The sequence below is a fragment of the Pithys albifrons genome, chromosome 4 (assembly GCF_047495875.1).
Source record: "Pithys albifrons albifrons isolate INPA30051 chromosome 4, PitAlb_v1, whole genome shotgun sequence".
Taxonomy (NCBI): domain Eukaryota; kingdom Metazoa; phylum Chordata; class Aves; order Passeriformes; family Thamnophilidae; genus Pithys; species Pithys albifrons.
Window position 1 is genome coordinate 22,534,001 of NC_092461.1, and position 14,901 is coordinate 22,548,901.

At 43.2% G+C, this 14,901-nt stretch overlaps 1 protein-coding gene across 2 annotated transcripts in view; it reads left to right on the top strand.

The window, feature by feature from the left end:
• Window positions 1–3,425: 3,425 nt before the first annotated feature.
• The window catches only part of DDC (dopa decarboxylase), an 80,622-nt gene continuing 69,146 nt past the window's right edge, over window positions 3,426–14,901 (top strand). For both annotated transcript variants that reach the window (XM_071553626.1, XM_071553627.1), the window contains exon 1: window positions 3,426–3,607. The gene's annotated coding sequence lies outside the window, so the exon portion shown is untranslated. The remainder of the gene's footprint in view (window positions 3,608–14,901) is intronic.

A 14,901-nucleotide genomic window follows, 5' to 3' on the forward strand; every position in this document is an offset into this window, starting at 1 on the left:
CATAAAGACTTCCATTTTATTTGCTTTTTGAAACACATCCTCCAGAGGTGCGAGAACTGGCATTTTATATCAAGTAGAGAAATAGCAATGGAATGGGTGTTCTCTACAGCCTGCCTATTCTGCCAAACAGTCTGTCCAGCTGCCGTCAGGAGAAAAGGAAGGTAAAAGTATGGTAGGATGGTTCTGCCAACAACAATGATGGTTAAAGCAAATGGTTAAACTGAGTACTGAAAGTGTACAATTTCATTGCTCCACAAAGAATGCTAGATACATTTTTAAAATAATTATTTTCACCCTTTCAGTACCTGATTTCCTCCATAATCTCTTTGCTGCTGAATATATCAACACAATATTAATGTACTCTGTGCCTTACCAACACCTAATTTTCAGGTTGCTGTAGTACTCTTCAAATCAGGTCCAAAGGCAAAACAAATACAGAACAAGGTTCTGTGAGGTTTAGAGATTCTTGAAAAATAACTCCATAGCACATCTAGTGATGGAAGAATGCAAATTGATAATTATAGAATTGGTGGGTAGCAGACTTACTTTGGGGTTTTTTTCACAAAAGATTGTGGAAACACAGATTTTGAAAACAGCTGTCTAAACAAGGATGAAAGTCATTGAAGGCTTACAAAGCTTGCCTCAAAATATTTACTATAAATTGCTTGAACAAGCATTTCAATGGCTCTAAAAAACAGAGTGCTTCAGAGAAGAGAATGTGCCCGGGAAGGAATTGCATCTTCTTGCTTGTATGCATACCTTTACAACCCAAATCCTAGAAGATGCTGTCCTTGAAGGTGTTAGAGAACAGGAACTCCCATAACAGGAGTAGAAAGGGAGACTTAGGATACAGTAGAAAAGGAAGAACAGACATGAGGGCCAGGAACAAACATAATAAGGCAGTTCAGTCAAATAGAAAGCTAAAAGTGTGGGTAGAATAATATAGATAAGCAGAGGCAGCTGAGCAGAATACAAAACATTTAATGATGATATTTTTCCATACAAAAGTCACAGAGTCACCTGAAGTGTGCAGGGGCTCAGTTCAGAAAAACCAGAAATAATTCTTCATTGACTGCTCATGCAATCTCTAGCATTCTTCACCATAACATGTAGCATGTTAGAAAAGTTCACATGGGTTCACAAAGAGCTTTAACGTTGTGATATAGAAAACTCAGCTGATGGATGTTAACTATAAAAATGCTATCTTTTGCTCTGGAAGTCCATTGGTCACGTGACAAAGTTCCAGAGCAGTCTTTAGGAGAAGGATCATTACTTAACAGCCCATATATATGTACATCTTCCATACAAGTCCACTACTAAGTCTTAGGACCTAGAGAGGTTTTGGATCTGATCCAGTACATGCCCACATGAAAGCTGGCTTATACAGAAACAACTGAAGGTGTAGCACTAAAAGCTGAGGAAAGATCAAGAAAACCTGCTCTACAATCAACTGGAGGCTACTGTTGACTGAATTATGTCTGCCCTTAGGTAAACTTCCATGTCAGTATTGAATATACTTGTACTGTCCCAGGAGGTGATGCTTCTAGGATCTGCAACAGATGTTCCCATGTGCCACCCCCCTCTCCAGCCTGCTACTGGGAGGATTTGCTGGGGGTGGGGAGGCTGAGTGGAGCCTAAGACCATGATAGCCCTGAAATTTTTCAAGAGTAGTGTCTGGTTTCATTTGACCCCAAAACTGGGTGATAAATGACAGGGATGGAGCTGAGCTTAAGACCCATATTCTGAAATGAGCTCTATATTGGGAATAGTACTAGCTCTCAAGTGTAGAATGGATATCCTAAAAGTTGCACATAAATGGGTATCTCTGGGAATTTTCGTTCAGCAGTGCACACTAATGTGTTGTGAAGGCTTCTCCTGGATAAAATGCATCTTTTCCTCCCGCGTTTGGGAATCGAGGAACAGAAAGAAGGGTGCACCTGCTGAAGCCTGACAATTTCTCTCTCTGGTCGTGCAGCTGGAGGGATAGTGCTTTGCTGGGATGGGTGGGCCAGATCTGGGGGGGCACATGGGTAGCTGGTGATGCTCTCCCCAGCCCCTCACTGCTGCTCAGGCAGGAAAAGAATGGGAAGAGCAAATCACAGAATCACAGAATTGTTAGTATTGGAAGGGACCTCTGGAGATCATCCAGTCCAACCCCCCTGCCAAGACAGGGTCACCTAGAGCAGCTGATGCAGAAAGGCATCCTGGTGGGTTTTGAATGTCTCCAAAGAGGGAGACTACGACGTCCCTGGGCATCCTGTGCCAGTGCTCTGCCACTCACAGCATAAAGAGGCACTTCCTCATGCTGAGGTGAAACTTCTTGTTTGAGTATATGGCCATTACTCGTTGTCCTATCACTGGGCACCACTGAAAAAAAGTCTAGCACCATTCTCTTGACACCTGCTTTTCAGATATTTATATGCATCGATGAGAACAAATGCTGGTGCCCAGCCCAGTGACATCCTGTCCTGGAGGGTGTCTGGGGATGCTGCTGCCCAAGAGCCTCCCAGCAGCACAGCTGAGAAAGTGGCTGGGCTGTATCCTGCCCCAGCGAGGGGCTCATCCAGGCTGGTGCCTGGCAGCTGCTGCCTCGCTGGGCGCTCCGAGGGGCTGAGGACAGCCCCCAACAAACAGAGATGGTGATGATAAAACCCCGTTTTGATAATTCCCAGTCTCCGTTTCTGACGGGTTTAAATCCTGGAGAAAGTCACATCAGCGCAGGCCAGCTGACACGAAGCCTGGATTTCTCGTTCCTCAGCCGGAGGCAGCCGCGCTGACCGAGCCGGAGGGCTGCGGGCAGGGAGGGCTCCTGTGCCCGCAGAGGGCGCCCGCATGGGACTGCCTCAGACGTGCGGGGTTGGGGCTTTTCCTTGAGTAGGTTTCCTTTGTTTTATCACAGCACCCTGGGCCTTGTCTCCCGTGAAACTGCTGTAAAACAGCTCTAAGTGCAGGCGCGGTGCGCCCGGCGGGTCGACGGCCGCACTCGGCAGCGCAGGCGCATGGCTGGCAGTGGGATTCCCATCCCGTCCCCCGCAAAGGGGAACGTGTCTCCGGTTGGAAACGTGAGGGTTCCCCTCCTGGCAGTGCCCCTGAGCTGCCGGGCAGCAGCTGTCCCGGCAGGTCTGGCTCTGGGATGTCCCAGATTGTCCCGCTCGCTCCCGGTGTGTGCGGCCGCTCCCGGCAGCGGCACCGCCCGGCTGGACAGCGGCGGGGGCGGCACCTGCCGCGGCTCTTCGGTCGCTCTGCCCCGGCCCTCGTTGGGTTTTTCGCTTCAGACTCTCTTAAGTGAAAAGTCCCATGTCCCTCCCATCACAGTGCTTGGGAATTGCCGCTGAATGAGTTCACAGGTTTCCTGGTTTCCCCTTGTTGAGAAAGGACGGCTGATAAAGCTGATGAACACGTGGTTAAAGGTTAACCAAAGAGTGCAAGGCGACCACAGCGGGAGTGAAGACCGGATAGTCCCCGGAAAATCCTTAGAAATTTCTCGTGATTAAAACTCCCTAGCCACTTGTGGTGACATCTTCCTCACGGGGAGGAAGACTATAAGAGAACTACAGAAAATACCTGCTTCCAATTTACCTGGAAAAGGAGTGAAATCTCCAAACAGGTAAGGATAAATTCGGTAATGTCTGAAAGGGAAGTTGCATCTGTGTTTTCACCAAATAACCTGTTCCAACAAGTCCACATGAAAATTAGCTAGCCATCCTTTAGAGGTGCAGCATAATATGCTAAATGTGAATCTATTTTAATTGATGTGCTTAAGACAGTTTTGTTGAAATATTTGATTTGTGAAATATTTTGAAATCAAAACTTTGCAATTCACAACATTTTGAAGAGAATCCCTTCTTAACACCTTCTGAAAATTGACTTGAGGGCACTGCTGGTAAAGTGAAGAAGGCAGTGGGATGGCAGTACTGCTAAGTGATGGTATAGTGGCCAGTCTTGGAGCTGAATCCCAGCTGACAAAGTGATTTTATTAACCTTTTCAAATTGGTCAGAAAAAAAGTTCTTATTTGCTTGAAAATTTAGTTCTTCCAGTTCTGCACCTTTGTTTCATTGTAAAAGTGTCACATTAGGTTTGTAAAGATCCTGTTTATAGCACAGGGACTGGAGTGATCCCCATATAGTGACACTACAATTTTACGTGGAGCTAAATGTGGAAGAGCAAAAATTCCTTCAGCACTGGTAGCATTCAGAGAACAGGAAAATAATGAAATTAGAACTACCATTCATAAATATAAAATTGGAAAGGAAAGGTGGAATAAAATTACAATTTTTACCTATTGCCATGTATGTTACAGAAATTTACTGTTATGTCAATGATAATTAAAAGAAAAAAAAAAGATACTCCAACAAAAGTGTGATGAAAAACAAGTTTTCAATATCACTGTGATACATGTTGAAAGTTTTCCTGGGGTGAGTGACACTTGAAGGAAGTGCATTCTGGAATTCTGACATTGAAAGTGTGCATCCCTCACCAGTAACTCAAAGTGAGGAAAATAGAATTTCTTGCAATTTTGCAAGAATAAAGGATTTACTGAGACCAGGGGTGTGGACTGTGAATTTTTAATTATACTGCTATGTCCTTGCAGCACACATAATGGGATAAAACTGTTGCTTCCCTGGTAAAACAGATACTCTCATCTCTTCTGTCTTGTACTGTGAAGTCAGTAGAGTGAAATAGCAGGAGCCGTGTAGGTGGAAGTCTCATGTGTTTATCTGTTTAGAAGATATTATGGAAGTTCTGATAACAAAGGGGTTGCTGAAACTTCATATTTGGGAGTAAAGAGATGGAATGGGGCAGTTTTCAAAGGTGGCTTCAAGCTGGCATGTTAATCTTGTGAAAGTGCCAAAGACTTGAGATATATTTTGCCTTGGCCCATTGCCAATCAGCTGGCTTCTGCTGAACACATGGAAGTGTGCAGAGCCAAGCACTAGGGGATGGGTAATGGTGTTTGAGATGGTGTGTTCTTACACTGTATGGAAAGAAAATTGCTAAAGGTTGTTTAAAGCGGTCGGAGGGTTTCTCTGAATGATCAATTGATATACATCCATGGGAAATTTCTGTGTTGCTTCTGCCATCCCTTTCGTTTATGTTTCTTACTCTGTTGCTTCCATTGTACAATAAAACTGGTCCCTTCATTATTCCGAGTGACAAAAAACGATATATTTTTTCCATCACAGATAATAAATTGTGTAATCAGAAAAATATATGGCCAACAGTATTTCATCATTCCATTACTAGTAAGTGAATAAAAAAAGAGTCCAACCTATACCAAAAACTCAGCTTACTTTCAGCATATCCTAATCACAATCCTGTTAATCACCTCAACTAAGTCTGTTGGCTCTGCATGTACCCAGTCCTCCAGTGTTCTTCTGTTGAGTGTCTCCCTATCCAGCTAATGTTCATGCTGGTTACTTGTTTTATCTCCTGGCAAAGATATATTTCCCGTAGAAACATTTGGAATTCAGCAACTGTTTTGTTGTACACTTTTCGCCTTCTTTCTTGATCCTATGTAGATTGTATCTCCATCTAGTCAAAACCAAATTCACAAACAGGAGAAAAACTATTATGGTAAATAGTCATTACTTGAAAGGCAAGTTGGGATTTTAGTATTAGATTCTTAGAGAGCTGGCAAGAGCACTGTGCACTTAAAAGGTCAATCTTATAGTTTACTATTAAATAATACCATGTTTCTCTGGTTTTGTCTTTGAAAGGGATGTTTTGTTTGAAAATTCAGGGAACGTTTGCTAAGCTTTGTCAAGGTGTAATAGGAATTAATCTTACTCTTCCTAGTTATATGTTTTCAGAGGAATGAGATGGTTTCTAGAGACTCAAATGTAGTTTGATGTTGCTATTCTTGTATTATGTCAGACATATTACTTTATTCCTGAATTTATTATTTACAGTTTCAAAGGCATACAGTTAGAGAGATTCTGTCTCTAAGAAGATGATGACTGATGTGAGGATTAATGACAGCGTATGGTATTCTTTTCATTAATTCTCCATCAGTGAAATGCCATGCTGTAAGTCTCAGTGTAGGAACATGGGATGGCTTGAAGGCAAAGATGTAATGCCAGTGCTGTGTAACCTATCGAACAGTCTCTATAGAGGATGTATCTCCTAGTCGGTTATGTACAGCCCATCTCTACAAACCTGAATATGAAGCAGAGAGGTAAGGAAGGTTTTGAAGTGATTTGAACAAAGATAATGTGGAAGAGTTTCAGTCACTGAAAACAAACTAAGGAATGAGAACATGAGACTCTTCTGATTGGAAACAATTGAAGCCACAGTAGCAGCAACTGTGCATTCCAGTAGAAGCTGGAATAATAATAATAAACCTAAGTCAGTGTTATTATTAGCATTTCAGAGTTTCAGCCAGTTGTGCCAAACTTAAGTTTGTGACATTCCTTATGCTTCAGAATTTTTTTTTTTAACTCACCAAGTGCCATGTACTATCTGATTGCTAGGGTAACATCAGTCTTTGGTGTTGGCACTACTGTCACATAATTTGATGTTCAAGGGATACGGCAGAGATATATGTTGAAATGCAGAGAAGGAAGCTACAAAAAAGGAAGGGAATAATCTCTTCCTACTTGGTGGACAGGATGTACAGACTAAACTGGGGGGAAAAGAGATCATAGAAAAAAAAATGCTCTGTAGTGTATTGTTTAGGAAGGTTATAAATTCAGCATCAGAGAGATGCTACTGTTATTTTTCACATTTCCCTAATTTTTGGCCTCCTTTGCACTCAGTTGTACAGTTGATAAACTGTTTCATTTAAATGAAAAAACCTCACAGTTTTAGATTTTCTTTTCTTTGACACATGACAGTGCAGGTACAGTTAATGTGATGTAACATAAAAATAAGCAAGCATTATTACTGTGACTACTTAGTCACATAAAAAAGCAAAATGGGAAATTACAGAGATACTACATATGGTGCTTTCTGCTTTTAAATACAAAGTGAGCTCAGAAAATTAGCGTCTACCTAATTGTATATGAATTTCAAACCAGGTATATGAATTTCAAGACAAATATACATTTTCAGATATATGGGACAGGCTGAAGGCTGCTGAAATGCCAGCATGCTGGAGAGATGGTTGGCAGACACCTTTTCAGCTCAGACAATGCCCTAAAGGAAATGATTTTTCAGTGGGGCTGATATTGTCCCCTTCTGTGCTGTTCCTTTAAAGGGAGGGAGAGAGAATGAATGCAAAGGATTTAGGAGGAGGTGACATTTGTTTAGTGGCATTCTGTAGATGCATTATCTCAAACAGACCTTATTCTTTGTATCTGACTCTGATTAGCACATGCCTTTGTGCAGTTCTATAATGCTTGGACAGTTTCCCCTGAAGAAATACATGTGCCTTCCAGCAGTTTTAAATTGCTCCTGATATGTTTGATATCCTTATACATCTGCAAACCCACCAGAATCTTGATGAAATTTTGACTGTAGTTCTTCCTGTGGTAATTACATTTTCTGCAGTTTTAACCACATGTGATGTGAAAAAGTGTTTTCTTCTGTCCGATTTTAATCTGCTCTAATTCCTTGAATAGTTCCTCTTGGGATTTTAAATTTGAAAATCAGAAAGAAGTTCTTTATCTTCTCCCTTTACTCTTTCATTCCCTTATCCTTTCCTTGGTTTCCCTCATGTTCTGTTTTCAAAGCTAACCAGGCCCACTCATTTGAATCTTCCCTAGAGGAGAGCATACGTGCCTTTGAAGAGAAATCTTCTCTTACACTCCAGGAGAGCAGTGAAGTCTTTTTGAAAGTGAAAATCTGAGAGAGTATTGAATATTCCAGAACTGTTCCAACAATTGATCAAAAGTCCCTAGAATATTTTTTATATAATTCACCCACTTGTTTTTACTGGATCCAACCTTCTTGCTGTTCTTTATCATACTACTGACTAAACACAGGGTTTCATTCAACAGTGCCACTAAGATTGCTTAGGCTAAGTCCATTAGTTTGACCCTCGAGATGTTTTTTACCCCCTTTGTATGCTATGTTACTTCAGAATTAATGTTCCCAAGCTTCCTGCAACTCTGTATTGACTATTCAAGATGTGACATTCCTTGCTGTCCTCCACAGTTCCTATGGCTGCATCTTTAATGGGAAAAAAACAGAGGGAGGAGGGGGATGGGCTGGTGGTAATGATGTCCTTGCACTGCAAACTTTCATATCTTCCCAACAAATATGAAAGTCCCCAGGTATTGCAACTTTCATATATTTTAGGCAGCTGAGGTAGAGGAGTTTAAGAGACCTCTTTGTCAGAAACTGTGCTTGAGATGGGACACAGAAAGAATGGACCAGGAGGAATATTCACTGGAGTGATGGGTAGTGACAAGTCTGAGATGGGAGTTGATGAATCAGCCTGTATTATAACAAGATAAACTAAACATCTAAAGAGAAATATTGTGTGTATTTCTCTTACAAGGACAGGCTGAGGAAGCTGAGCCTGTTCAATCTCAAAAAGAGATTACTGAGAGGGGAACTCATCCATGTCTGTAAGTATCTGTAGGGAGGGTGTCAAGAGGATGGCACCAGGGTCTTCTTGGTGGTGCTGAGCAGTAGGACAAGAGGCAATGGGCAGAAACCAATGCATAGGAAGTTCTGCCTGAACATGAGAACGAACTTCTTTACAGCACACTGAAAGAGATTGCCCAGAGAAGTTGTGGAGTCTCCCCCACCAGCAGTACTGGTGCCATCCTGTGCCACGTGCTCTAGGATGACTCTGCTTGAGCAGGGAGGTTGGACCATGTGACCCATTGTGGTCCCTTCCCACCTGATCCGTTCTGTGATTCTCTGGTCTCTTGCCATGGTTATTGACACATACTAAAGGTTTTCCATAAGATGATATTTTCTGCCAAAGCATAAAAGACTAACTAACTGTACAGAATTTGCACAGAAAGTGAAAATGCCCAGGAAAGAAAAAAATTGATCTTTGGAAAGAAAGAAACAATGGCTAAAGAATATCTATTTGAAACATTTGTCATGAAAAGTAGAAATTGGGAAGGTGTTACAGATGTTTTCATATTAAATAGTAAAAGGCTAATAATTAAAAGCCCCCTAGTGGTGATTTTAATCTATGAGGAAAACCACTTCATATCAGTAAGTTTCAAAAATAATGTGTAAATAAAATTTAGTATTACAATGTAGAATCAGAGAAAATACTTGATTTTGAGAGCTTGGAAAGTTCTGTATGACTACACTTAATACTGTTTAGTATTAAGGACCATTGATAAACTGGGGTATACAGTCAAAGAGACCAAATAGGGTTTTTTTTATTCATTCCCCTTAATTAACCAATTCAGCTAATTAATTCAAACTAATCGATTAATTAATAGAATGCATTGTTGAATAATAACATCATAAGCACAGCTTTAGGGAATGGCCCTACTCAAACAAAGCATTTCACATCCTAACTGGAGTGCAAGTGCAGGCATCCCTAGGCAGTCAGCAGCTTAGCACAGGACCCTGCTGGAGTTGTGGGAGGTTTCACCACTGGCCCTGTGGCCTGAGCCAGCAGAAGAAAAAGCAGCCTCTTAACTGGATGCACATACCTACTCCCATGGTTTTCCTTTGTTAATGTTTTTTCGGCAGTTTAATATTTTTTCTTATGGCATAATCTTCTGTTTCTTCAGCATTCTTTTTCCTCAAAGGAAATATATATTTCATCTTGGCATCTGTCCCTAGAATCCTTTTTTTTGTCATATCCTAGAAATTATTTTTTAGTCATGCCTTCCTTTTTTGTTGAGGCTAATGACACACAGCCTTTATTCAGGTGGGTGTGTAAATACATGCTTATATATGTTAAGCTTCTGTTAGAGGATCTTCCCAGACTCTCAGAAGTCATTATTTGCTAGTTGCTAATGTGACAGGTGCCTCACGCACTCTCTCTCCTGTTTTCTGTTACCTTGCACGTGCCAGAATTTTTTTCTTGGCACTGCTCTCTGAGGCAATGACTTGTCTTCTCGTTTGTCTGCCTTGCCAGCTTTTAAATGGGCCCATATTGAGCCATTATCTTTAGCTACCTGGAGACCAGGTACAAAGGTGTTAATTCCTGAGCAAGTACTGCAGGACCACATTCTGAGGCCTGCCACACCTGCCAGGGTAGCTGCCTTGTTGTTCTAGTCTCCTGAAAATAACATTTATTGTAATTAAAAGTTTAAATTCAAAAAATAAACCCCAGAGCCTTGCAAATGTGTTTCTTGGTAATGAAAGATAGGGTACAAAAAACCAGAAAAAATTATTATCATTATATGTAAGTGTAAGGATTCTCTGTAGTCATATCAGCAGCTCAGCTATTTAGAAGGCTGATTTCAAGAATATCTGCCCACAGCACACACATGTTGTGTGAATTCATGCCCTGGGTTGTTCTCACACCTACCTCTGCCTCCTCCTTTTCAAGGTTATTGATACATATTTCTATTGCATGTCCTAATGAGTATGTTCCTTTGGTGGTCTTTGGGTGATCCTCATTGCAGCACTATCCAAGAATCTGAGATGCAAACCTATTTTTTGTTTATTTAATCTTCCTTTTAAAAAAATTACCTTACAGTAATTTGTTACCAAGTTGAATGTTGTTCTGTTCAGCCCAATAATTGCTTCATCGTGTACTGGTCCTGGTTAAGATGATCTGGATGTTCTGCAGGTTCTTTGGTGGACCTATACATATTTTTGTGCTGTTTTACTAGGAATGGTATATTCACCAATCTTTAATTTGTCTTGCTTGTTCTTAGCATAGAGTTCCATCACAAGTTCTTTTTAAGAACAAGGCTCTGGAGGCTATTTGCTGCACATTGCTTTTAAGTGTTTATTTTCAGTGTACCTATGTTTGGTACATAAATTACAAAAAAAAAACAAAAAGCCAAACGAAGTGTGAACAAAGGTGTTTGCTATTCCAAAGCTTTGGATGTTATTGCATCAGGTTACTACAGTGTAATTCATCACGGCCAGGCTTCGCGAACGAAGATTTGAGAAGGGCACTACCCACGCTTGCTGCAAGCGTGCTGGTGGCTAAAAGGGCCAATACGGGATAGGCAGGTCTGGTCACAGAAGGCACAGCGGAACGTCTCCCTAGGTGACATTGGCAAGGAACGGTTCTTTCTGCATTGTCTTTTCTCCTCAAGACTGACTCTCCGTGCATTCTCAAAGGAAGCAGCAGCGTCATGAATGGTGTGTCTCCATGAATCCCGATTTGAGGCCAGAGTGGACCATTGGTGGGAGTCAATATGGCCAAGGCTGAGGTGTTGTTTCAGGGAGTCCTTGTATCTCTTCTTCGGGGCTCCTCTTTTGCGGCAGTCGGTGGCAAGTTCACCATAGAGCACAATCTTTGGGAGGCGGTGATCCTCCATCCTGCAGACATGCCCGGCCCAGCGCAGCTGCGTTCTCATCAGCATAGCCTCGATACTGCTGACCCCTGCCTGTTCAAGAACAGACACATTGGTCACGTAATCAGACCAGTGGATGTTTAGGATCGAACGAAGGCAGCGCTGATGGAAGCGTTCGAGAAGCCGCAGGTGGTGGCGGTAGATGACCCAGGATTCAGACCCATATAAAAGAGTAGACAGTATAATGGCTCTGTAGACACTAATCTTTGTACTTTTCTTCAGGTGTTTATTGGACCAGACTCTTTTATGGAGTTTTCCAAAGGCTCTGTATGCCTTTGCTAGCCTGTTGTCTATCTCTTTGTCAATCTTACCGTCTGAGGAAATGATACTTCCCAGATAGGTGAACTGCTGGACTGACTTAAGCTCTGAATTGCCTATGGTGATGCAAGGATGATGGAAGACTTCTTGAGGTGCAGGTTGGTACAGAACTTCCGTCTTCTTCAGGCTGACTTCCAGCCTTAAAAGCTCAGCAGCCTCTGCAAAGCAGGATGTTAAGCGCTGCAGAGCTGCTTCTGTGTGAGCAACGAGGGCGGCATCATCCGCAAAAAGCAGCTCGCGGACAAGGTGATTCAGGGTCTTGGTGTGGGCCTTCAGTCGCCTTAGGTTGAAGAAGCTTCCATTGGTACGATATCGGATGTAGATGCTGTTTTCTTCATCGAGGTTTGCTGTGGCTCTTTGGAGCATCATGCTGAAGAAGATTGTGAATAGAGTTGCTGCAAGAACGCAACCTTGTTTCACACCATTGGTTATTGGAAAGGGCTCAGAGAGTGCATCGCCATATCTGACTTGTGCACGCTGATCCTCATGTAGCAGGATGATCATTTTGAGGAACTTGGGGGGACATCCTAAACGTTCCAGGATCTGCCACAGGCCTTTTCTGCTCACAGTGTCGAAAGCTTTGGTGAGGTCAACAAAGGTTACATAGAGACCTTTGTTCTGTTCCCTACACTTCTCTTGCAGTTGTCTGAGAACAAACACCATGTCTGTGGTGCTCCTATTGGCTCTGAAACCACACTGGCTTTCAGGTAGAAGATCTTCTGCAATAGTGGATACTAATCTGTTCAGAAATATTCTTGCAAGGATTTTACCAGCAATGGAGAGCAAAGTAATACCTCGGTAATTTGAGCAGTCTGATTTTTCTCCTTTCTTCTTGTACAGGGTGATAATGACTGCATCACGGAGATCTGGTGGTAGTTCCCCTTGTTCCCAGCAACGCACAACAAGCTCGTGGAATTTGGCATGGAGTGCTTGACCTCCATGCTTCCAGATTTCAAGTGGAATTCCATCAACCCCAGCCGCCTTGCCAGTTTTCACCTGTTGTATGGCCTTGAGTGTCTCTCCCATAGTAGGGGCTGCATCCAATTCATGTTTCACCGGTTGTTGTGTAATGTGCTGAATTGCTGAGCCTTGGACTACACGGTTGGCACTGAAGAGAGTCTGAAAGTGCTCAGACCATCGGTTCAGGATGGAGGTTTTATCTGTTAGAAGCAGTTGTCCATCTGCACTGAGTAGGGGGCTTTGAACCTGGTGTGTGGGTCAGTACACTGCTTTCAGGGCCTCATAGAATCCTCTTTGGTCACCCAAATCTGCACATAGTTGTGTCTTTTCTGCTAGGTCGAGCCACCATTTGTTCTGGATGTCTCGAAGTTTCTGTTGGAGCTTGCTGCATGCAAGACGAAAGGCGGCTTTTTTTATATGGCAAGATGGCTGAGCAAGGTGTGCTTGGTGAGCAGTTCTCTTCTTCTTCAACAATTCCTGGATCTCTTGATTGCTTTCATCAAACCAGTCTTTGTTTTTCTTGGAGGAGAACCCTAGGGACTCTTCAGAGGACTGCAGGATGCAACTTTTAATATGTTGCCAAAGTGCTTCAGGAGAGGGATCTATGGGATTATCTTTAAGTCTAGTTTGAAGGTGTACCTGGAAGCTGTCTCTCACTGTGGCTGTTTGAAGATTGCTGACTTGGAGCCTCCTCCTTGGAATGCCACCTCTCCTAGGTTTGGGCTTGAAGTGGAGGTTAAGTTTGCAGCGCACAAGGCGGTGGTCTGTTTGACATTCTGCACTCGGCATCACTCGAGTATGATGAACATCACTGACATTTCTCTGTTGTACTAAGATATAGTCAATGAGGTGCCAGTGTTTGGATCGAGGATGCATCCGGGTTGTCTTCAGGCTGTCTTTCTGTTGAAAGATAGTGTTGGTGATGGTGAGCTGCCGTTCTGCACAAAACTCTAGCAGGAGGCGTCCGTTGTCATTGCAGTTTCCAATGCCATGCTTGCCCAGGACTCCTTTCCAGGCTTCAGAATTCTTACCTACTCTGGCATTGAAGTCACCAAGGATTATGATCTTATCAGCTGCAGGAACATTTTGGGTGAGGTGGCGCAGGTCTGTGTAGAATTTGTCTTTTTCCATTGGGTCAGCTTGGCGAGTTGGGGCATATACGCTAAAAAGAACAACATGTTGCTTGTTGTGTAGAGGGAGGCGTAAGGACATAATGCGATCGGAATGACCTGTCGGCAGATTTTCAAGTTTGGAGGCAATGGAGTTTTTAATCATGAAGCCAACTCCTGAAAGGTGTCTTTCGGTTTTGGGTTTGCCTGACCAGTAGAGTGTGTAGCCAGCACCATGTTCTTTAAGGCTGCCTTCCTCATGAAGACGAACTTCACTGAGAGCAGCAATGTCGATGCTGAGCCATGACAGTTCGTGAGCAATTAGAGCAGAACGATGCTCAGGACATCCACTATCCCCAGTATCAAGCATGGTTCTGATGTTCCAACATGCAAGTGTTAGTTTGAGCACACCTTTGCAGGCAGGTGTATGCCTTTGAAATCTCTTTGTTTTTGTTTGACCGCATGGAAGATGCCGGTTGGCCGTGGTTATCCAACCGGGTGTGGAGATGAGCTTTGTTTAGGCCACCTTTGCTAGGCCCCTCTCCGTGTGGAGCAAGCACTGCTGTCCCTAGAAAAGGCTGCTTGGTCATTCAGGATGCTGCCTCAAGAGACTGTCATCTCCGGGGTCAAGTCTCTAATGACCCATATCCTGAACCGCCTGCATGCAGGGTTGGGTCTGCAGCTTCCAGCTGCTTCCTATCACCTGCCGTTTTCGACCCTTGCCTGTCGCTACAGGGCTTTGCAATGTGGGTGAACCCTTCAAGCCTGCGCAATGGATTTTTTAGGTGAGGCACAGCATGCGCAGAACTGGCCCCACCCTTTACTCCTAAGGTTCATCTGCCACAGCCTAGCGAGCTTGGACGGTGACAGCGAATACCTCAGGACATAGGTTTGGTTAGAGTATCCTTCTCTTAGATGGATGACCTTACAGGACTAAGTGAGCTCCATCTGCCTGGATTTGGGGTTGGAGTTGTCCTTCTCCTAGGATGGTTGCCAGACGGCTAGTGAGCCCATCCTGCCCGTGGACACACTTTGTCTGACCCTTCAGCAGAGACCTGTCTGGCATGGGAGACCCTACCGGTGGCACAAACCACCTCCAGCATAGCTCTCAACCTCA